The following is a 23,464-nucleotide window of genomic DNA, read 5'->3' as shown; positions in this document are numbered from 1 at the left end:
TAACTGGAGATGATGAAGTATTAACTAAGGATTTGCTGACTAAGTTATCAAATCCTCAGTTAGTACTTCAGTTATGAGTTGAAAATCCTCAGTTATCAAATCCTCAGTTATGAGTTGAAAATCTTCAGTTATCAAATCCTCAGTTATGAGTTGAAAATTGATATGTAGATGGAGTAACCATCGTAGGAGTGCCTTTTTGTGGTTTAAAAGGAATTGAGATAAAGGCCATGGAGATATGACACAAAACCCAACCTGTGTCAAAATTACGCGATCGATTTTATGAATAAAAAAACTATTAGTTTTCCCATCTACCAGGCAAACCGCTTAGAGCAATGAGCTGAAAATCAGTATGTAGCTGGAATAATCATCATAGAAAGTCCTTGCAGTAGTACAGAAGAATCGGTTTACAAACCACTGAGTTATGATTCGAAAGGCAACTACGTGTAGCAAATGCGAGATCGAGATACTCTAATAGAACAGTCACCCTAATAGAGCATTCAGCTGCGTTTATAACTTACTCCATTATAGAATTATATTATATTGCAAGATATTCGGTACGGAATTCAGCTACAAACAGTTAATCTGATAGACAATTCAGCTACATGCAAGTCACCCTGTAGAGAGTTCATCTAGAAACAAGTCACCCTGTATCAACTAGAAGAAGTCACCTTGTAGAGAGTTCAGCTACAAAGAAACCATCATGTAGAGAGTTCAGCTGCAAACAAATCACCCTGTAGAGAGTTCAGCTACGAACAGATCACCCTGTAGAGAGTTCAGCTACAAACAAATCACCCTGTAGAGAGTTCAGTTACAAAGAAACCACCATGTAGAGAGTTCAGCTGCAAAAATATCAATCATTCTGTAGAGAGTTCAGCTAGAAGAAGTCACCTTGTAGAGAGTTCAGCTGCAAATAAATCATCTTGTAGGAAATTCAGCTACAAACAAATCACCCTGTAGAAAGATCAGCTAGAAGAAGTTACCTTGTAGAGAGTTCAGCTACAAAGAAACCACCATGTAGAGAGTTCAGCTGTAAACAAATCACCTGTAGAGAGTTCAGCTAGAAACAAGTCACCCTGTAGAGAGATCAGCTAGAAACAAGTCACCCTGTAGAGAGTTCAGCTAGAAGAAGCCACATTGTAGAGAGTTCAGCTACAAAGAAACTACCATGTAGAGAGTTCAGCTGCAAACAAATCACCCTGTAGAGAACTCAGCTACAAACAAATATGCCCTGTAAAAAGATCAGCTAGAAGAAGTTACCTTGTAGAGAGTTCAGCTACAAAGAAACCACTATGTAGAGAGTTCAGCTGCAAACAAATCACCCTGTAGAGAGTTCAGCTACAAACAGATCACCCTGTAGAGAATTCAGCTACAAACAAATCACCCTGTAGAGAGTTCAGTTACAAAGAAACCACCATGTAGAGAGTTCAGCTGCAAACAAATCACCCTGTGTAGAGAGATCAGCTAGAAGAAATGACCTTGTAGAGAGTTCAGCTACAAAGAAACCATCCTGTAGAGAGTTCAGCTGCAAAAAAAATCAATCACTCTGTAGAGAGTTCAGCTAGAAGTCACCTTGTAGAGAGTTCAGCTGCAAATAAATCACCCTGTAGAGAATTCAGCTACAAACAAATCACCCTGTAGAAAGATCAGCTAGAAGAAGTTACCTTGTAGAGAGTTCAGTTACAAAAACCATCATGTAGAGAGTTCAGCTGCAAACAAATCACCTGTAGAGAGTTCAGCTAGAAACAAATCACCCTGTAGAGAGATCAGCTAGAAACAAGTCACCCTGTAGAGAATTCAGCTAGAAGAAGTCACATTGTAGAGAGTTCAGCTGCAAAGAAACTACCATGTAGAGAGTTCAGCTGCAAACAAATCACCCTGTAGAGAACTCAGCTACAAACAAATATGCCCTGTAAAAAGATCGGCTAGAAGAAGTTACCTTGTAGAGAGTTCAGCTACAAAGAAACCACCATGTAGAGAGTTCAGCTGCAAACAAATCACCCTGTAGAGAGTTCAGCTACGAACAGATCACCCTGTAGAGAATTCAGCTACAAACAAATCACCCTGTAGAGAGTTCAGTTACAAAGAAACCACCATGTAGAGAGTTCAGCTGCAAACAAATCACCCTGTAGAGAGATCAGCTAGAAGAAATGACCTTGTAGAGAGTTCAGCTACAAAGAAACCATCATGTAGAGAGTTCAGCTGCAAAAAAAAAATCAATCACTCTGTAGAGAGTTCAGCTAGAAGTCACCTTGTAGAGAGTTCAGCTGCAAACAAATCACCCTGTAGAGAACTCAGCTACAAACAAATATGCCCTGTAAAAAGATCAGCTAGAAGAAGTTACCTTGTAGAGAGTTCAGCTACAAAGAAACCACCACATAGAGAGTACAGCTGCAAACAAATCACCTGTAGAGAGTTCAGCTAGAAACAAGTCACCCTGTAGAGAGATCAGCTAGAAACAAGTCATCCTGTAGAGAGTTCAGCTAGAAGAAGCCACATTGTAGAGAGTTCAGCTACAAAGAAACTACCATGTAGAGAGTTCAGCTGCAAACAAATCTCCCTGTAGAGAACTCAGCTACAAACAAATATGCCCTGTAAAAAGATCAGCTAGAATAAGTTACCTTGTAGAGAGTTCAGCTACAAACAAATCACCCTGTAGAGAGATCAGCTAGAAGAAGTCACCTTGTAGAGAGTTCAGCTATAAAGAAACCACCATGTAGAGAGTTCAGCTGCAAACAAATCCCCTGTAGAGAGTTCAGCTAGAAACAAGTCACCCTGTAGAGAGATCAGCTAGAAGAAGTCACCTTGTAGAGAGTTCAGCTACAAAGAAACTACCATGTAGAGAGTTCAGCTGCAAACAAACATCCTGTAGAGAGTTCAGCTACAAACAAATCGCCCTGTAGAAAGATTAGCTAGAAGAAGTTACCTTGTAGGGAGTTCAGCTACAAACAAATCACCCTGTAGAGAGTTCAGCTATAAAGAAATCAAAATATAGAGAGTTCAGCTGCAAACAAATCACCCTGTAGAGAGTTCAGCTATGAAAAGATCACCCTGTAGAGAGTTCAGCTAGAAGAAGTCACCTATTAGAGAGTTCAGCTACAAAGCAACCACCATGTAGAGAGTTCAGCTGCAAACAAATCACCTGTAGAGAGTTCAGCTAGAAACAAATCACCCTGTAGAGAGATCAGCTAGAAACAAGTCACCCTGTAGAGAATTCAGCTAGAAGAAGTCACATTGTAGAGAGTTCAGCTACAAAGAAACTACCATGTAGAGAGTTCAGCTGCAAACAAATCACCCTGTAGAGAACTCAGCTACAAACAAATATGCCCTGTAAAAAGATCAGCTAGAAGAAGTTACCTTGTAGAGAGTTCAGCTACAAAGAAACCACCATGTAGAGAGTTCAGTTGCAAACAAATCACCCAGTAGAAAGTTCAGCTATGAACAGATCACCCTGTAGAGAGTTCAATTAGAAACAAGTCATCCTGTAGAGAGATCAGCTAGAAGTATCACCTTGTAGAGAGTTCAGCTACAAACAAATCACCTGTAGAGAGTTCAGCTACAAACAAATCACCCTGTAGAGAGATCAGCTAGAAGAAGTCACCTTGTAGAGAGTTCAGCTGCAAACAAATCACCTGTAGAGAGTTCAGCTAGAAACAAGTCACCCTGTAGAGAGATCATGATCAGCTAGAAACAAGTCACCCTGTAGAGAGTTCAGCTAGAAGAAGTCACATTGTAGAGAGTTCAGCTACAAAGAAACTATACCATGTAGAGAGTTCAGCTGCAAACAAACACCCTGTAGAGAATTCAGCTACAAACAAATCGCCCTGTAGAGAGTTCAGCTACAAAGAAATCATCATGTAGAGAGTTCAGCTGCAAACAAACACCCTGTAGAGAATTCAGCTACAAACAAATCGCCCTGTAGAGAGTTCAGCTACAAAGAAACCACCATGTAGAGAGTTCAGCTGCAAACAAATCACCTGTAGAGAGTTAAGCTAGAAGAAGTCACATTGTAGAGAGTTCAGCTACAAAGAAACTACCATGTAGAGAGTTCAGCTGTAAACAAACACCCTGTAGACAACTCAGCTACAAACAAATCGCCCTGTAGAAAGATCAGCTAGAAGAAGTTACCTTGTAGGGAGTTCAGCTACAAACAAATCACCCTGTAGAGAGTTCAGCTACAAAGAAATCATCATGTAGAGAGTTCAGCTGCAAACAAATCATCCTGTAGAGAGTTCAGCTATGAAAAGATCACCCCGTAGAGAGTTCAGCTAGAAGAAGCCACCTTTTAGAGAGTTCAGCTACAAAGCAACCTCCATGTAGAGAGTTCAGCTGCAAACAAATCACCTTGTAGAGAATTCAGCTACAAACAAATCGCCCTGTAGAGAGACCAGCTAGAAACAAGTCACCCTGTAGACAGATCAGCTAGAAGAAGTTACCTTGTAGAGAGTTCAGCTGCAAACAAATCACCCTGTAGAGAATTCAACTACAAACAGATAAACCTGCAGAGAGTTCAGCTAGAGTCAAGTCACCCTGTAGAGAGAATCCTGTAAAGAGTTCATCTACGTACAAGCAAATCACTCTGTAGAGAGTTCAGCTACATTTCAAGTCACCCAGTAGAGAGATCAGCTGCAAATTATCCTGTCGGGATTAATTGACATGTAATAAATATATATATATAATTTGTACATTTACTGATAAAATCAGAATGAGTTAAAGTATATATTTATAAAATCTGCTTCATCTTTTTCTTTTTCCTGTGGTAAAGAAAAAAATATAGGTTAAAAAGCCCCAAAGCTGGCCATAGGCCGGCTTTGGGGTATACAAATACAAAAAGAAGTGAAATCTAATTAAAAACAGCCAAGCTGTAAAAAAAGGAGTGCGGCCCTTGAAAAGGCTATGGTGAAAAAGATGTGAAATCCAAGGTGGCGGCCAAGAAATGGCTGTGATGGTAGGTTAACGGTAAAAATTTTAATAACGACAATTCAGGTGAATTTTGTGCCAATTGACCAAGCGGCACCAAATTCACCTGAATTGTCGTTATTAAAATTTTTACCATTAACCTACCATCGTATATCACAGCCATTTCTTGGCCGCCACCTTGGATTTCACATCTTTTTTCACCATAGCCTTTTCAAGGGCTGCACTCCTTTTTTTACAGCTTGGCTGTTTTTGATTAGATTGTTTACTACAACACTACTCCATAGATTAAGATATGCAGAATTTATGGTACCATGTAGCTACACGGTGTTAGCTACGCGGTGTTAGCTACACGGTGTTAGCTACACGGTGTTAGCTACACGGTGTTATTTTTATACCGGTGTATCCATTCACTGGACTGGACTACTGGACTGGACTACTGGACTGGACTGGACTCAAATTTATCTTTTTTGTTGTTTTAATTTTCTTGCCTTTTATAGCCACAGGTGCTTTAGAAATTGATACCATTCACCACAAGACACAAAACGTGTACATTGGCACAAAAACAGCACTAAAACCTTAGTTATTGACTTACTGCTAGCAATGATACAAGCACTGTACGCTGCTAACACTGCTAATGCATCTGTCTATCTTCTCTAGCCTTCTTTTGTAATATGGCACACATTGCATTTTACACCATCCAATTATATAGAAATTACCTACGTATAACCTTTCAGCGGTCTGTGCATTTACTCTAACTTTGCCAGCTCTTTGGTTTATAATGTTTTTAAATAGCAACAAGTGTGCAGTGTTACATTTTGCTTTTTTTTTAAATCAGAGTGCTTCCCAACGCACATTAGGAAGGTAAGATTACACATAATTTACAAAAAAAATACAGTAAGTGTAACAAGAGTTCAAACTGAAGACATGCCATTCAATAGCAAAACTAGCACCTTTTCAAGCATACTTAATGTAAAATCTTTATTAAACAGGCAGGTGTCCTACAGACCTTTAGCACTTGTGCTGTAATGCTTTAATATATAAATCAATCAACTACATTTATAATTAGTGCCTCTGATATGCTAGACTAGCCATGTGTGATATACTACTATAAATTTTATTGGTTGAAAACAATGTTTGTGGTTGAAAAATGTGTTTGAACAAATTTTATATAAGTCCAGTAGTCCAGTCCAGTAATCCAGTCCAGTGAATGGATACACCCTTGTTACACATTATTTCTTAAAATGTAGCTACCATTAAGTTGACAAATGTTTTCATATCTCTTCCAATAGTGCCAGTCAGTTGTATTTATGACATCAAGTGTTTTATTAACATTGTATAACCCTCAGTAGTTAATGTGTTCTTGGTATAAACTTTTTGCTATAAATCGGGCTAGGCCAGCTTCCTCTAGAGTTCTACAGTTGCTTTATCAAGTTTATATTCTACCAGTGTTGGATTATTGTGATATATACTGTATGGTTACCATCAAATTCTATTAGCACTCGTCATTTAGAAAGCTTCCATTCTAACATTATTCCCGTATTCTGTTAACTTTAACTTATGATCACCTTTAACTGAAAGGTATATAGCTTTACAGGTTTTCAAGATTCTCAACAAGATTTCTTCTCCTTATTTACATGGAATATTTTCATATCAGTGCTGTGAATGTTACTGGTCGCTCTGGTAGATTAGTTGCTCCCAGGGTTAGATCTGATTACAGAAAACAGTTTTTGTTTTACAGTAACATGGCCATATCATTACCAACTTTGGGTGTACAACAAGGGACATGGTTAAAGGCTTACAAAGCACTCTAATATAGCGCACACCTTGGCATAATCATTATCTGTGTGTCTCTTTCTTGTATTATTGTCAGCCTTCAGTAGTGATGGCATATACAATAATTTGCTATGAATTTAATTAATTAATCTATTTATTTATTTACTTGCATGCGGACAACTGTGTTGCGTGCTGCTCTGTACTGTGTTGTACTATGATGTTATGCACTGTATGCATGCGTGCATGTGTCTGTGTGTCTGTGTCTGTGTGGGTATGTGTGTCTGTGTGGGTGTTAGAGAGAGAGAGATATATAGACATATAGAGTAAGAATGCTAACTACTATATGTGAGTGCTTGGTTAAATGGAGGGAATTTCCCTGGTGATGTGAGGTTAAATGCAGAGAATTCCCACCTGATTATATGGTGTATCAGTGGATTATGACTTTGTTCTCAACAGGACACTCCTGTGGTAGTCATTACTGAGAGGCTTTTTAATGTTGTTAACTGAAAATTGTGGCTTTAAAAATTCAGATAACTGAAATTTACCAACCAATGTCAATATCAAATCAGCTAAATTCAGGCATAATTTTGATGTTCAGGTGACCATGCACACTTCAGATTAGACATTACCCGTGGCTTGAAATGTATGCAGTGCAGTATTATAACTTCAACCCAAACAAATTGTATTGGAAATATAACATTATTTATTAATTACATTGCCAGGCTTAAACAGCAGAACTTTTCTAGTTTACTAATTCTAAATGAGATATTGTTAGGTGGCTGACAACTTTTGACATTACCCAGCAGCAGCACTCTGTTAACTGCTGTGCTATGTTGCCTTATATTTGCGTTCCCATATGTCTTCAATAAATTTTTTGTGTCTTGAATAATAATAGCCTGATGACCACTGAACGTTGGCAATGGAGACATGAAATATATTTTGCATGTATTTCACTGCATGGGAGTTACAGTTATAATTCACAAATTTCATTTTAGTATTTTGGCCAGCCAAAGATGATGGAACAGATTACTTAAAGCACTATACAGTGCATTTTGTATGTTTGTTACATAAGTAGGTAATTGTTTTATTGTGCTCTCAGGGCATAGCTGAAAAACAGCCTTCTTTGAATGACACTATTTCTCTGATTTAATAACAATATACCACTTTGACACCTCAGATCAAAGGAAACTACAGGGTTATATATCACATATTTCCCTGACCACAGGGCGATATCTAGATATCGCCCTGTGGTTAGGGCAGTATCATGATATAGCCCTGACCACAACTGCCTTTGATGCTGAGGCAGCTACAAAGCATCAGTTCCCTTTGATTATTTAAATAGAGATGCTTAAAGTTTTGCATTGTAGGTTTGAATTAAACATGTTGATTTAGTTAGGGGCATTGTTGTGAAGTAAAGAGAAATGAGTGAGTCAGCATTGCATAGTTCAGTTACTAAGCATCACTAAATAATCATTTTTGCAATGCGAGGATTGTTTTTCTATAGAGTACATTTCAACTGCATGAAAAGATGCCTCAAACATTCACAACCTATATGTCTAAGTGTTTATTTTAGCACCTTAGGTAACTTTATTCATCCACAAAGTGGTTATTTGGTTTAAAATGGTATCACTACAACCAGTGAAACCCACAATCATTTCTTTTTGTGCCCACAATTTAAACCCACAATCGATTTTTGCAAACCTCTGTATAAAAGTAATGTGGTGAATGCAGGTTTGTCTTCCTTCACCTATTAGGTGAGCATGCCAGAGTGGTATATATTACTTATACCATGGCCACTCGGGATTTGCCTGATATATATGCCCAAGCCCGAGGGCCGCAGGCACATATATCAGGCAAATCCCTTGTGGCCATGGTATAACTATTAAATAACAGACAGTCACATGCAGTTATATGATGTAGCCATGTTGTATTTTTGTTGTTAATTATAGTATCTCAGATAGTATAGCTAAAAGAAATACTGCCTGTTAGGCCACATAACTTGATTATTAGATTCTCATCCCTACCCGCATCGCCATTTTTTTACCTCTCATCAAGGATTTTTTGCACCACTGGTGGCTAAGGTAGGCCAATTAGCACCTTAAGGTGGTACCTTCTAAGAAAATTGCATTTTGAGTCATTTTAGCTATCTGATTTAGCTAATTAATTAGTAAAAAATCTGCCCTTCCACACTGCTATTTTGAGTAGAGGAGAATGAGAAACTAATAATTAAGTTTACGTGGCATTAATGGTATTTTTATCCACATCTTGGGGCCCAGGATTTGTGTTACCAAAAATCATTTGGTCCCTTTTAATACCACCAGAATTTTAGTTTTAGTGAAGTTATATGTGCCTCTCTGATTGCAGTGAGTTATTCCTTCTGTTTGATATAGTCACAGTATTTGTTTCAGATAGTCGTAGATTTTGTGGCAACAGACCTGTGTAGCAGCAATTCAAGGGAGAATCTTTCCAATAGCAATGACCACTACTACAATCTGCAACTGCAATCAAAGTGAAAGTCAATTAACAAACAATGTCAAAGGAGCTTCAATCTGCATAAGTAACTAGTATGTGAACATATGGAGAAGAGTCAATCCCAGGTAATTAAAAGCGTCAAGACTGTTGTATGGAAAATGACCCTTTTCTTGCAAGTAGCTTGTGAATCTTGTGCACATCATTTCTTCTTGGGATAGCCAAAGGCATTTTTTTTAAATTAATTGTGAATAACTTTGACTGCAGTCACAAATCATAGTAGTACAATGACTATTAAAGTGACAGTGCTTGATCCAGGATCAAAACTTGATCAAGTGATCATGCAGAGCTTAATTAATTCTTAAGGTGCCAAGGACGAATATCCTTATATATTCACAATAGTAAGGACATAGACTTAAATTGTATGTGTGGTGATTCTAATAATCTTATTTAATGCCTTTGCATGGATACATCATGTGACGGTGTACATACACGTATACACATAATAGCCTAATATGTTACACCCTCTACAAGATGGATAACATACAAAAAGAATGAGAAAATCATACAATCAAATAATAAAATGAGTCAAAGTTAGTTGTCACCATATCATGGAGGCGGTTTCACCAGTCTTCCACTTCGTGTACGCTCTTCTGTCACCTGACCTTTGTTGGCATTAACTGTTGAAGCCAGTTGTGTTGGTCTTGATGATGATGGAGGGGAAGAGATGGTCACTGGAATGTCAATGTCATCATCACCATCAACTGGCAGAGTTACATTTGGTCTTGTTTCTTGTGTTGGCTTTAGGTGATGTCTGTTTCTTATGATAAAGTTACCAATATTGGTGACTATATCATAGGAACGTGGTGCAGAGTGTTTCTGAGTGATCACTGCAGGTTCCCAGGATGTATAGGTCTTATAGTGTACAACATCATCTTGAGTCAAAGGTGGTAAACTTTTAGATGTCTGTTATAGTAGTGTTTCTGTTTCTTCTGGCAGTCTTGTAATCAAGTCTTCGCTTCTGTTAGAACTCTTGGTTGTAAAGCATTATCTGTAAATGGTAAACATCCACAAAACCTTCTGTTCATTAACAACTGCACTGGTGAGTATGGTAAACCAGTAATTGGTGTATTGCGGAGCTCTAGTAGAGCTAATGCTTCATCATTGCCTCTTTCTCTTTCCTTCTTCAGTAACTTTTTAACTGTTTGTACATTGCGTTTAGCAAATCCATTAGACTGTGAGGGTAAGTAGGACTGGCTGGATGTGATCGCTTCAAAGTTCCACTGTTTGCTGAACTGATGGAACTTCTTACTATTGAATGGAATGTTGTCAGCAATCAACTTGTTCGGAATGCCATGTCTGGCAAAGATACCTTTCAATGCTGTGATTAATATTGTAGCTTCTGCTGTCTTGGCCATCACAGGGATTACTTCAGAATACTTCAAGTAATAGTCGACAATAAATTCTCAGCAGTGTGGGTATCATTGCATACATCCCAGTACTCACGGATGTCCTGGGGAACATTGGTAATGTTGTTAGGCCATCCAGTGTCAAGGATACACAACAGTTGTTGTAACACTTTGTCTGTGGAGGTAGCTGTTTGTAGTTCTTCTGTCTGAGACTTAGCAATTGGGAGATGTAAAATACACTGATGAACTGCTGGTTCCATGTCATGATCATGAGCTGAGGATTGAAAATTGTTGGAGGCATGTGCACAAGATAGTGTGTCGGCTACATGTAATGACTTGCCACTGATATACTTGACGACTTAGCCTAATATGTTACAGTATGAACATGAGCTATAAGGAACATGTTGCACTACTTGATTGGAATAGGGAGTTTCCATTGTACTGCTTTCATTACTATAATTGAATGTTTTGAGGTTAACTACAACCACCTAGCTGCAGGCTGTGGTCATTACAGCAGTACACTAAAGGGAGGTGGCATTGGTAAATCCTTTGGTTGGGAAAATGTAGCCTGGTATCTCCTAGCAACCAATTAGTGACTTATTGTTAGCACTACAAACAAACTGTACATCGCCTTTATGGTACCACTATTGGTTTTGCAAGGACATTTGACATTGTGCTATATGTGTGGATTTTGTCAGTTGACTGACCATTACTTTAAGGCCTGTCATGACACAATTCCTGCTTAAAAGGGAAAATTACAGTATGTCATAGATTTTGAAACACTTATATGGCTTTGTGGCAAAATAGCATTCAATAGATCGAGTATTTTTCATGTGTAGGTAAATCAGAGATCAGCATTCAAATGTTGTCACAGGCTCTTTAGAAGAAACCATACACGTGCTGCAAGTAGAAATATACTATAGTAGAACATTCAGCTTCCAACCATTTGTGTCATACTGTGCGTGAAATTATAAAGGGTAAAAGCTTTTAGCCTGTACCAGCAGAAATATATGAAACATTAAGATCTGCAGAATTATAAATCTATAAAAATTCCGTGATTCACCAGTCAGGATTCCCTATCAAATAATTTTGAGCTATACTTTTACTAGTGCAGGCTAACCGTGTGACTACATACACCTTTCACTTGGCAACAAAACAATATGTCTGAGATTTCACTGCATTGGAAGTTGTTTAATGTGAACACTCGCTGTATTTTAATCAATATTCTTACATTGTGTTGGTGATACATAAATGCTTGATGTTTTCGTTACCGTAAAGGCTTATTGTATTGAGCTAATTTCTGCACACTACCATAAAAGTACATGCAATCTGATAATATGAAGTTGTCAAGTCATCCTTATCTGATCGATGAAACATGATGTCGTAAATTGATAAAAATGGCTGTGATAGTGGGTGGAATAACAATTCCACTGTTACTTCAACAACATGTCATTATAGGTAATGAAAGTAAGAGGTAATAAATGTACCATATTTGGTGGTGCCAAATGGGGCCCACCTGATTTTAATTCTTAAATGTGTAAGAACATATATATCTATTTGCATTGTAACTGACTGTAGCTTAAAATCCTGTCTGCCATTTTTTGGATAAGGCTCATTGTATGTAGCTTGCCTGTCGTAAGGGATAACGAATTCTCAACTCGATACAATTACTGAAACTAATTAAAAGTAAAAGGTTTTGAATATGTAAGGATATCATGATGGCCTACAAATGAAATTTCTCATAAAATGTTAAGAGCATGAAAATCTGTTTTTGCCTTAATCACCAAGAGTGCAATATTCTGCCCTACATGGGATTGTGGCATTCTTGTGAAATGGTTCTCAAAGTCCAAGAATGACATTCTGTAATCACTAAATCTCTTTCACTAGATTGTACATTGTGTGTATTAAAGTGATTCATCTTCTAGTCTTAATCTAAAAATATAATTATTTTAAAAGAGATCAAAACCGGCAATCATTATGATTGTTGTGAATTAAATTAAACCTTATAAGGAACGCTATCAAATCAGCTCTATATGATGCTAATATTTTTATACTGTCTGTTTCATTGCTCCAGGGCTCTAAAATGTTGTTGCTGCATGTTTCTCACCCGCATGTTTGATCATGTTAAGGCTGCAGGTTGTTAGTCCCATTTTTAAGCCCCATGCACATGAAACTGAGCACAAGGGACAGTATGAAACTTACAGGCTCCTAACTTTGTTATAATAGTACTGTGCATTTCTGGCATGAAGAAGTTTAACTGATGTTACCAGGCAACCTTTGTGTAATTGAGTGCCATGGGCAATTGGGTATGAGACTATACTTTATCCCTCCAAAATTATTCCTCCTCAATTATTTGTAGGACAATCCTGATGATCTTGACATGGACAATGACAACTATTGTAATTATCATTTGAATGATGATCAAGGCAGTGCTGATCCTGATACTGCATCAAACAGCACCTAAGACAACTCAGTCGGCTGCTTTAGGAATCATATGGGTTCTGTACTTGTATGTATGCTTATTTCCAAATACATATAATATGCAATGAATGTCTCCAGGATTTTGTTTCAGTGTTCAGGTAGTATAACTTGCATTGACTCTTGAGGCATGGACTGCAATGGTGTCAAGCTTGTACATACTTGCACATACTTTAACAAATTATTGTGTTATTGTAGCATTCATAGATAGACAGATGGTAAAATTACATGTTTTCATATTATGAATATATGCCTGTTTTGATCATCAGCCACACCTGGTCTCAAATAAGTTCCCTGGTTATTTTTCTTTTAAATTCATGAGAAAATGAAATAACAGTTATGACAGACCATCACTCAAGAATCTAACACGTTCAGTTTAAAGACTGTTATGTTTAATTATTATAAAATATAATAGTGTGGGGAACTACCTAGTTAAATGTACAGTTAGATAGGAATGTAATAATCATGTCCTTATAATGTGAATGTCATTGAGTAATGTTCTTCCAAAGTCTATGCCTCCATATAGCCACAGACACTGGAGTCATGTGATCCAGAGCAACGTATGATGGTAAGTACTAGCAATGTCAGATTAGGAAGGTCACAAATGGCCAGTGGATTTGGACACTTGAGGTGGGCTGGTTGAGTAATCCTTAACTGTAATTGAAATGTGCTTTTCTGTGGATCTTTTGCATACTAATTCTGCCGTTTTATTTGCTGAGACTAGCGATGGATTGCATTTGATGTGGAAAGTAGACTACATACATAGACTAGAGTAATGACTTGCCGAAAGTGGAAAGAGATGTTTTAGCACTTTTCAGATCCCAGTTGGATACATGGCCATTTTCTTACCCGAAGCATACTACTCTCAGAGTAACACACCACATGTGTTCCTAACTCTAGGACTTTGAAAATATTTACAATTGTTCGAAGGAATAAGTTTCGCAGGGACCTTAGTGGTACTAATGGATCTTCTGCTACATCACTTCTGTGTGTGTCATGTGAGCTATAATCATGGCAAATTCATCATCAGTTACTGATAACAACCCACTTCTGAGGATGGCAATGCCCAGTTGGTCAGCACTAGTATTAAGACAGTGATATTCATGATCAATGGAGAATTTCTTTGTAGAAAAATGCAGGCTTTGTCACAGGTGATTAAAATCACAGTACTGAGTTATATAGGTGTACAATTAACTCCGGTCTCCTGTCTAAACTAGCCAATGAAAAAGTCCCTGTGTCATTTGTGTACAGCCTAATAATGCAACCGACAGCTCAATATAGAGATCAAAATTTTTTGGACCATAGGTGACTGTTGTTGACAGTTTTCACTGCAACAGAAACTTGATTATATAAAGACTCAGAAATTTTGGTTGATTTTAAAAGGGTTTCCTCTTTCAGAGATAAAAATACACTGTATGTGGGCCAGATTTTGTTGTTGGGAGTAAAATGTTTGTAATTGTGTTAAGAGAAGTTCCACTGTATTATATTAATTTTGTGTCTCACAGTATGCCACATGTTGCTAAGGGTGACTTGGACATTGACCATATGGGATATTCCTAGCCAGTACATGTAAGCATCCTGTGAGTCAGTAAGTGTATCATTACTTCTTTCCCTCATAGGATGGAAAATACAATGATGTACCTCATCTTTATTGCTTGTCTCAATGGACTATGAGATAGCAGGAATGGACCTTTACAATGGGAAAGACACAAGGGCAAGACATGATGTGACACTACTGCAAGATGCATATTTTCAATCGGATGGTAACAGGAACTGAAGACTGCACCTAGCTACGGAAAAATCTACTGGAGGTTAAAAAATTTCACACAATAGTCAGCATTTTCTAGATGATGGCTTTTAATTCTTTTTTCCTGCGTACAATATTTTATTCCTATAATAGACATTAAGTCACACCATCCGCACTTGCATGCGTTACTACGCATGCGCACATCGCAAAAATAGACTCTAAACTGTACCGGTACACCGTATAAAAACAGCGTCTTTAGTTAGCTGTTGTAGTTTCTGAGTGTCGCGGCTAAAGTGGATGGTTGCAATGAAAATGAAATCCTGCTGGCTAATAGCTGTCTGCCTCGTAGCATTCGCAGTTGGGATCCAAGAACCCATGTAAGCTAATAAAGCCATAAGGTTTCAGTATTATTTATCCACGCGTGGTTGCTCTTTGTAAAGTGACTGCCAAGCTACTGTCGAGGAATACAAGAATGGCAGCCAGTGTGGAGATGTCTACTTGGCTTGTCAATCTACTGGAAATCTACCATGTAATGCGACAATCTTGTGTTCCAACGGATGCAGGGATCTCTACGAAAGAATGCAGCACTGCAACAGCACTGATCCAGAATTCACTGAGCAACGAGCTATTGTAAACTTGATGTGTGGTGTCAGTACTGAACACAACACGTTCTGTGCTACTCTATTCCCCATGCCCGACTACTCATACAGGTCCAGATGTAGTGTAGAGTTGCTACCAGTACCTGGTAGCCATTGCAACGAATTGTGTAGAGATCAGCTAGCTTTGCATTCCAGTGATTGTTGCATTGTTAATCAAGCTATTGTAGCAAGCCCGTGGGAGAACGAAACCTTGCACACAGATGTACTGTGGTCAAAGTGTAACGTCACTAGTCCTGGTAGATGTCCCAACCCTCCACCACCTACAACCACTCCAACAGCTGATTCTGAAGGTGGAGCTAACAGTGCTGAAATTGACTCTGTAGTATTTTTACTCAGCACTCTTACTGCTATATTGTACTTGAACTTTTTTACACTCTAGAGAACAACACTAGTACTGACTAGCTACACAGCTACCTTATTTGTATGTGTAATTACTTTTTTTTTTTGCATTCTGCTTGTAATTGTACGTTATTATTCTATGCACAGCAACACAGCTGGTATTACCTGAACTGTTATGATTTTAATGTGTGTACAGTTTCTTAGACATATAAAATTGTGCCAAATTGTAGGGATCTTATCAATGTGCACATGGTCAGCAAAAAAAAACATGTCTTATTGCTTGGCATCAAAATTTTTTTAAAAAACTGCATATCAATTAGTCAAACACTGCTATGGAAATTTCGACTTGAAAGGCACGTGATAATTATGGTGCAAATTGTTTACTCACAAGTTCTCTCGCAAGGGTATAGTATTAGCTATCAATATGCAATTTAAACCAGTGCTGGTTCAAACAACCATGATATAGTTTTCTTAACTCTTGTTACATTTAAAAACAACTTTTGCTAGCAAAAAAAAGTATAGTACGAGTTTTTAAAAAAAAAACTTTTGCTCGCATGTTGATTTGAGCTATTCCTTTATTTGGTCATGCATGCATTGCTGGTTAATTGCCTCTAAATTTTATTAATGCACAACGAATTTATCATCAACATTATTACAGCCATTTCATGGCTGCCACCTTTGATTTCACAACTTTTTCACCGAAGCTTTTTGAAGGCTGCTGCACTCTTTTTATACAGCTTGGCTGTTTCTACATGGATAATAGCATATATGTTTCTTAACTATTGTTGCTACATTTAAAAAAAAGATTTGCTAGCTACAAGGCATGTATTGCTGTAGCTAGCAAAAAAAGTGCAGTATGAAAACTTTTGCTTACATAATTCATTTGAACTGTTCCTTTATTTGGTGATGTAAATCACACATACAGCACCATATACTGTGAGTGATGATTAACTACTATATGCATGGTGTTCAAGAAAGCAGTCTGGGGGGGGATTTCTGAAGTTTCCAGAAACCAGTCACATTCAGACCGAGATGCAGTCAATCACTCTAATAAAGCAGTCACAGTATTCTGAGCAGTAACAGCAGCAGTAGCAGCAGCAGCAGCAGCATATAGCATGCAAGCTATATGTAGGTATAATAGGATTTTTATGTACTTTATCAGTGATATTAATATATACATATATATATAATTAGTAGAGGGCAGTTATTCTCAGCATGCAGTTACCTAAAACTATGATCCTAGAGCCGCCCTTGAAGCATGTATAGATAGACCTATACTCCAAATTTAACTAATGAAATAATCATGCAGACTGGAGTAAAAACATCAGTTCCTGGTCATAGCTATCATACAACATGACCTGCATAAAGCAGTGTGGAAAACTGCACAGTTGCATAACACAGCATGGGGGATTATAGTGCAACTATACACTTTTGAACAGGTTACTCAAGAGTTACCTGATTCAGTATAGCTATACTTGAGGCAGTTATAGTACAATGTATCATGTATGAATTCGGGTCACTATCATGCTGCTGCTATGCTATAGGTTAAAAGTATTGGACTGAATGTTCATCACAATTCATGCTACATTTACATACACAAAATGCTAGATTTTTCCATTTGCAGCAGCTAAGGAATTTTCCAAGTCAGGGTAATGATCTTATAGTTTCTGCTGTCTGGCAATTTCAATCTTCAGCTTTGTGTTCTGAAAATGTAATTGAAACAGCCAGAGCTTTAGTTGAATTCGAACTGCACCTGTTTTAATGATATGTTCTCTGACTATATATGTAGTTCCAGAATCTTATGTTTGGGATTCTGATGCCCTAACCCTAACCCTTACAGTATGAATATATGTCACAATATACAGTATACCCATAACAGTTGATAGCTTCAACACTTAGTTGAATCTGCAATACCTTTGTCATCTTTATTTATTACAAGTGTAATTGCAATCAGCTCTTTGAGCTACTGTTCTTACTGACCACTGCATTGTATTGACCACTGTAAACATATCTGTGTATCTACCTAGCACCTTTCAAAATGGTAGAAAGGATACTAGATTGGATGTACATGTTACCAGAATATCTAATGGTATAACTACACTCTCAATGAGAGTGCAGTGTAAGGTTTGGCAAAACTAGACACCATTTTATAAGCTTACATAGTACTGGCTGGGTAAGTCACGTGAGTTCTATCACAATAATAATTTCTATCTATCATATCACGACATAAATAAGTATGTCACGATACAAAATAAATCATATAACTCACAGCTGAAATGATTTAATCTGTTTACTATGAACTAGCAAAATCCATTGAGGTCTGTACTGTTTAAACAAAAGTATTATGGTAACACCTTAGGTGTCATATCATGTATATAGTGACTGCAGTAGTCATGTACTATATGACACCTAAGGTGTTACAATAACACGTTTGTTTACAGTTTCCCTGTGTTCCTCTGCATGCACAACGAAGGCAAAGAAATGACAATGGTAAACTTTATATTCCACATCATTCAGACATAACTCAAAAGCTACAAACACGAAACATTTTCTTATTCAGTCTCCATGAAAAAGTGAATTCGATGGTGTACAGGTTTTGTTGGTTTGAGCCTGTTTCACTGTGCACCAAAGTGACATTTTTATAACAAAAACAGAATTTTGCAAAAATGGTGGGTTTATATAAAAGACTAAACTATATCTACTCAGTGTATATGTAATACAGATTTATTTCTAATAAATATAACTCTGTATATCTTGATAAATCGTAAAAATCATAGTACTACATTATTTACATGCATGTATATTCCACTTATAAAATACTATTTATTGAATAAATGTTGTTTTCATTATAAGCACTGAGTAAAATCACTCCGGCTGTGGTTTCATGATGCTCTCAGGCTGAAATTATAGCTACACTGAAAATAGATTTTCCTGGTAGCTGTATAAACACTTCATAGATTTCACAATACTATAGCAAGACCTCCATAAACTAACAGGTGCATAACACATATAATATGTGTTCCTGATAGCAACCAAATGCTCAATACTATTTCTCAAGCATGTGTTACAAAGCTTATGGTTGCACTTTCATTGTACACAACTTACTACATACAAAGTAAAAGCAAAGGCTTCAGCTGCCATGCTAGGTCGTGCCACCTACCCAGTTAAACCAGCACTGGGACACCTGTGTCTACTCAGGTGCTATGAGTCAGTGCAGGTAAATCCTGCTGGGGCAGGACCAGTGTTTATTCTAGGGCTGTTAGGGGGGGGGGGGGGGGACTTTCCCCCCTTAAAATCTCAGACTTACCCCCTAAAATTGTGAGTGACTACTATAACTATATTTTGCTTTTAAAATGACACACAAAGCTTCTCTCAGATTCAATCTTTAAAATTGCTCTCAGATTCAGTATCAGATCAATTAATTTTAAATATCTCAACTAACAAACCACGCTTAACTCTCAAAATTGTCCTTAAATTCAATCTCAGAAAGTGTAACCTGTAAAAAAAAATCTAATTTCAAAATGGCCAGCACAAATACCCCCTAGATTTAATCTCATAAAACCTGATTTTAAAAAAAATTTGTTTTGCTATAACCATGAAAATGCCCTAATATTTCAGTAATTTCAAACACCCTAACTTTTGAATTATTTCTTGGAAGACATCCACCCATGCAGATCTTGTAATTTGCTAGTGCTTTGTGGTACCTAACGTACAATTTAATGATGGCCATGATCTCACACAAATTGTGAAGATTCAACACTTGATATATATATGCAATGCATTACTAATAGAAAATGTACAGTATACATGAGGTGCACAATGCACATGGTTGTCCTAGTCTCCTATATAGATATTACATCAGTATGTCATCACTACTACACTCATGCATCAAGCTCTACCAACCATAGGATCTGGCTTCACCCATGCAATCACAAAAATCAACACTCATGACACAGCCTTAAATGACTAACCATGCACTGTTTGGCAACTATTTCAACTGTTTATATAGTTGTGAACTTGGACAACTATAATAACAGACTTTCACCTGGTCACCCCTCAAATTCTTGATTCCCCCTCAAAGGAGAAATCCAGAATAAACACTGGGCAGGACTATATAGTAATGCGCAGGAGGCTGCACCATGTCTCACAGGTGAAGGTGTGAGCACTTGAAGTCCACACACACGCACACACACACATGCACACACACACACACGCACACACACACACACACACACACACACACACACACACACACACACACACACACACACACACACACACACACACATGCAAAGCCTCCGGTAGCCATGCAAACCACAGCCACTGTTTACTTGAGTCTTGTGCAGGTAAATCCTCCTGGGACAAGACCAGCAACCCACAGGAGGACTGTCCAGATCTTATGGAGAGAAGCTGTAAAACCTAAAGTTCCATAATAACCCAACACCACCATGCGAGACAAGGGATTTGCTTCCCCATGCAGTTAACATCAGACCACCTGGTTCCCATTGGGTCACCAGGTCCCCATCACACATGCACAAACACACACACACACACAGTCATTTACTGCACAAATAATACATGTAACACAGCAGGGGAGGAGGGGTAGGACAAGCCCATGTAAACTGATTAAAATTATTCAATGCACTACTTGAAAATATTTCATGTAAACTAACAATTACTGTCCAAAAGATATATAGATAAAAAGGTTTGACAATATTCAAGTACTACAGTATTTGTACTTTACAGTGGCGTGATTTCATGAAGACAAACAAAGCTGTTATGAAGAAATCAGCCTTCTGAAATGATGACATGTACAACATGGCAGTCTCTCTGCATTTATCACACAACCACAAGCAATCATCTGTGCTGGATATATTATCCATAAAAAGAAGGTAGGAAATCTTTCTCCTCAAAATGTTTGTTCTAAATTACGCACTAAGGACCATATATTATTATCAGTTTGCATCCTTTTTTTCTCTTTATAGAGAAAGCAGTCTGGCTACATGAGACTAAGTTTGCATGAGCTTGTTCTAGCTACTCCCCCACCCATTCCCTAGAGCACACCTGATACAGAGCAGCCATTCAGCCACAATACACATAGTAACACACCTACAAGGTACACACAATACACTACACCATAATAATAGTAACATGCCTCTGAATGAGGAAATAAAGATTTAGATGTTAACATATGTCCAGCAATTCTAGTTGATATTAATATTAATCATCCACTTGCAGTGACAGATCCAAGGGTGGCAGTCAAATACTCTAATAAAACAGTCACCGCATATAACTTAATTAAGATATTTGTGCTTTAAATTAAAACATATAAAATACCCTTAGTTTCTGAGGGAGTGTGTTCCGCAGACCCTATCACCCTCTTTCCAAACTCTGGATCTGCCCCCAACTACTCACCATAAACAAAATATTAAATCCCTATAAGTGCACAGGAATTTACCTAGCAGCTTCAGCATCTATAGCCACCTGTACATTTTCATCCTTCAACTTGAAGAGTGGTGCCTTAATAATCAGCAAGCTATATAAAATGTTTCAGTGTAAACCCGTCTAGCTATGATGTCTCTCTGCATGTCAATTCCTTTTGTTTGGTAATCCTGAGAGGACAAGAGTATGCAGTCTAAATAATAGTAGTAAAGATGTATAAGTGCAAGCCATTAATTTTGTACTGTCAAACTCATATATGCACATACTACGCACACTTCATGACCACCTCAACCTCCCATGGGAGGCACCCACCCACCCACTTTCTAGCTAAGGGACACTGAGTAACCGCAAGCATTTCAGTGAATTGTCCCCCTTAGGAGGATAAACCACAGACAATAGTGGGCAAGGCTAACCCAAGGACACCCTGTTTCCGCCTGGTCTCCACCACACAGTCAGCAACAGGGCTGCTGCCATTAGCCACATCACCAAGAAGTCGCATGTTAGAGAGGATGCATGCACACACACACACACACACACACACACACACACACACACACACACACACACACACACACACCTGCTTAGCTCTTTCCACTGCTTTTCATGCTAGAACAGCAGCCCTACAAAGTTTGAATTCATTGATTTTTTTAGCAGAAATTTAATTTAGAATCCACTTCTCAGTTTTTCTTGCATGTTCCTCAGTTTCCATCTTGTTTTATTTCCTTTCTCAGTAGGTAAAGTATGTCATAACCTCAATTCATTAGCAGTTCAGTTACAAGTCATTTTGCCATTTTCTCACCTAACTGTTCTCTGAGGTTGCTAATCATAGCTTTAGTAGCCTCCAACTCATTTTGCAGTCTAAATTAATAAACTACAATATTATTCAGTGGTCTCTAAATGAATTCCTTAGAGAAATTGCAAATGAATATTGTGGTACGACCAGCAAGATAGCGTACAAGTACTATAGGGTTGCACTGGTATCTGCTTTTCAACATTTTACTTTTCTGTTGTTTGTTTGTAGTACAATCTAATCTGGTCTAATCAGGTCACTGCACGAAAGTGTCACCTGTCTAACTTGGCCATTACAAATGTGTTGTGTATCTGCCTGGCTCACAGAAGATATTGATTTGAATCAGTAGAGTTTAAGGTAATTAAGACATAGGTGTAGCAACCCCGGAATGGCAAGGGGGGCTCCATGCAATTTTCTTGTAAATTGCAAAAATATCTACATGCTCTAATAGAGAAGTCAATTACTCTAATAAAGCAGTCAATATTCAGAGAAGCAGTGTAGCAAACTATGAAGCTGTAAAAAAGGATTTTTATGTGCTTTATCAGTGATATAATCTATATTTGGTGGAGGGCAGCCATTCTTAGCAGGTGTGAGTTTTTTCCCTTCAACACTGCCTTGCCAAACTGAATCTAAAGCCCCCCTATCTAAAAATATCTTGCTAGACTATGTAAGGTAGTAGATGATTTTTATCAAACAATTTATAAAGATGCAGACCTGTATCAAATTTCAGTTAATGATTAAATTTTAGTAAACCAGGGAAGTATTGTAAGAACTCCTCTTGTCTTCAGTATGCTGCCCGTTTATATAAGCCCATGCAGTTTTTGCAGCCAAATATTATATAACATTATAGCAGCATTATTAGTATATGTACAGTATAATATTAACCAGTGTATGGTGTGCTAACATGTTTAGTTAAAACTTTTCTCACTCTCTATACGCACATTCCTAATGGTCACGTCTGTCAAGAATGGAATAAAATGCAAACGCAAGCTATACATACATAGCTAATGCAGATTGCATTATAGAGTAAGTTTTGTTCTATATATTACTGAGACTTTTCTGATTGTTTGCCAGCGTTCAAGCAAAATTGGATGGCTGCAGGATCAAGGCTATCAAGGCTCATCCTTTCTGCAACTTTTCAAACACTTCTTTAATAGGCTGTATAGGACAATCAAAATTCCTTGTTTAAGTTCTGAATGCTGGCCCTATATTGCTGAATTGAATGTTGTGTGGTGAAAGTCATGTGTGGTGCATAATTGAAAATGGTTATTTGAAATTCCCAAGCTACCAGTAAATGATACTGTCATCCATCATGTGTATAAATTGAAATGACATACATAAATCAGCTGATATACGTAGGCATTGATATAATGCATGGATGCATTCAATTACAATGAGCCCCAGACCTGTTCACCATTGTGCTATTCAGTAGATGCTTGGC

The 23,464-nt window shown here is 37.7% G+C and overlaps 1 long non-coding RNA gene across 1 annotated transcript; it reads left to right on the top strand.

Annotated features, from left to right (window-relative positions):
• The first annotated feature begins 12,946 nt into the window (after window positions 1-12,946).
• On the top strand, window positions 12,947-16,029 carry LOC136237967 (uncharacterized). The gene is made up of 4 exons (XR_010692680.1): window positions 12,947-14,197; window positions 14,552-14,615; window positions 14,666-15,170; window positions 15,234-16,029. It is a non-coding gene; the product is annotated as an uncharacterized lncRNA (long non-coding RNA).
• The last annotated feature ends 7,435 nt before the right edge of the window (window positions 16,030-23,464 follow it).

This window comes from Dysidea avara, chromosome 11 (genome assembly GCF_963678975.1).
Source record: "Dysidea avara chromosome 11, odDysAvar1.4, whole genome shotgun sequence".
In the NCBI taxonomy this organism is placed as follows: Eukaryota; Metazoa; Porifera; class Demospongiae; order Dictyoceratida; family Dysideidae; genus Dysidea; species Dysidea avara.
This window is presented reverse-complemented; position numbering and strand designations above follow the sequence as displayed.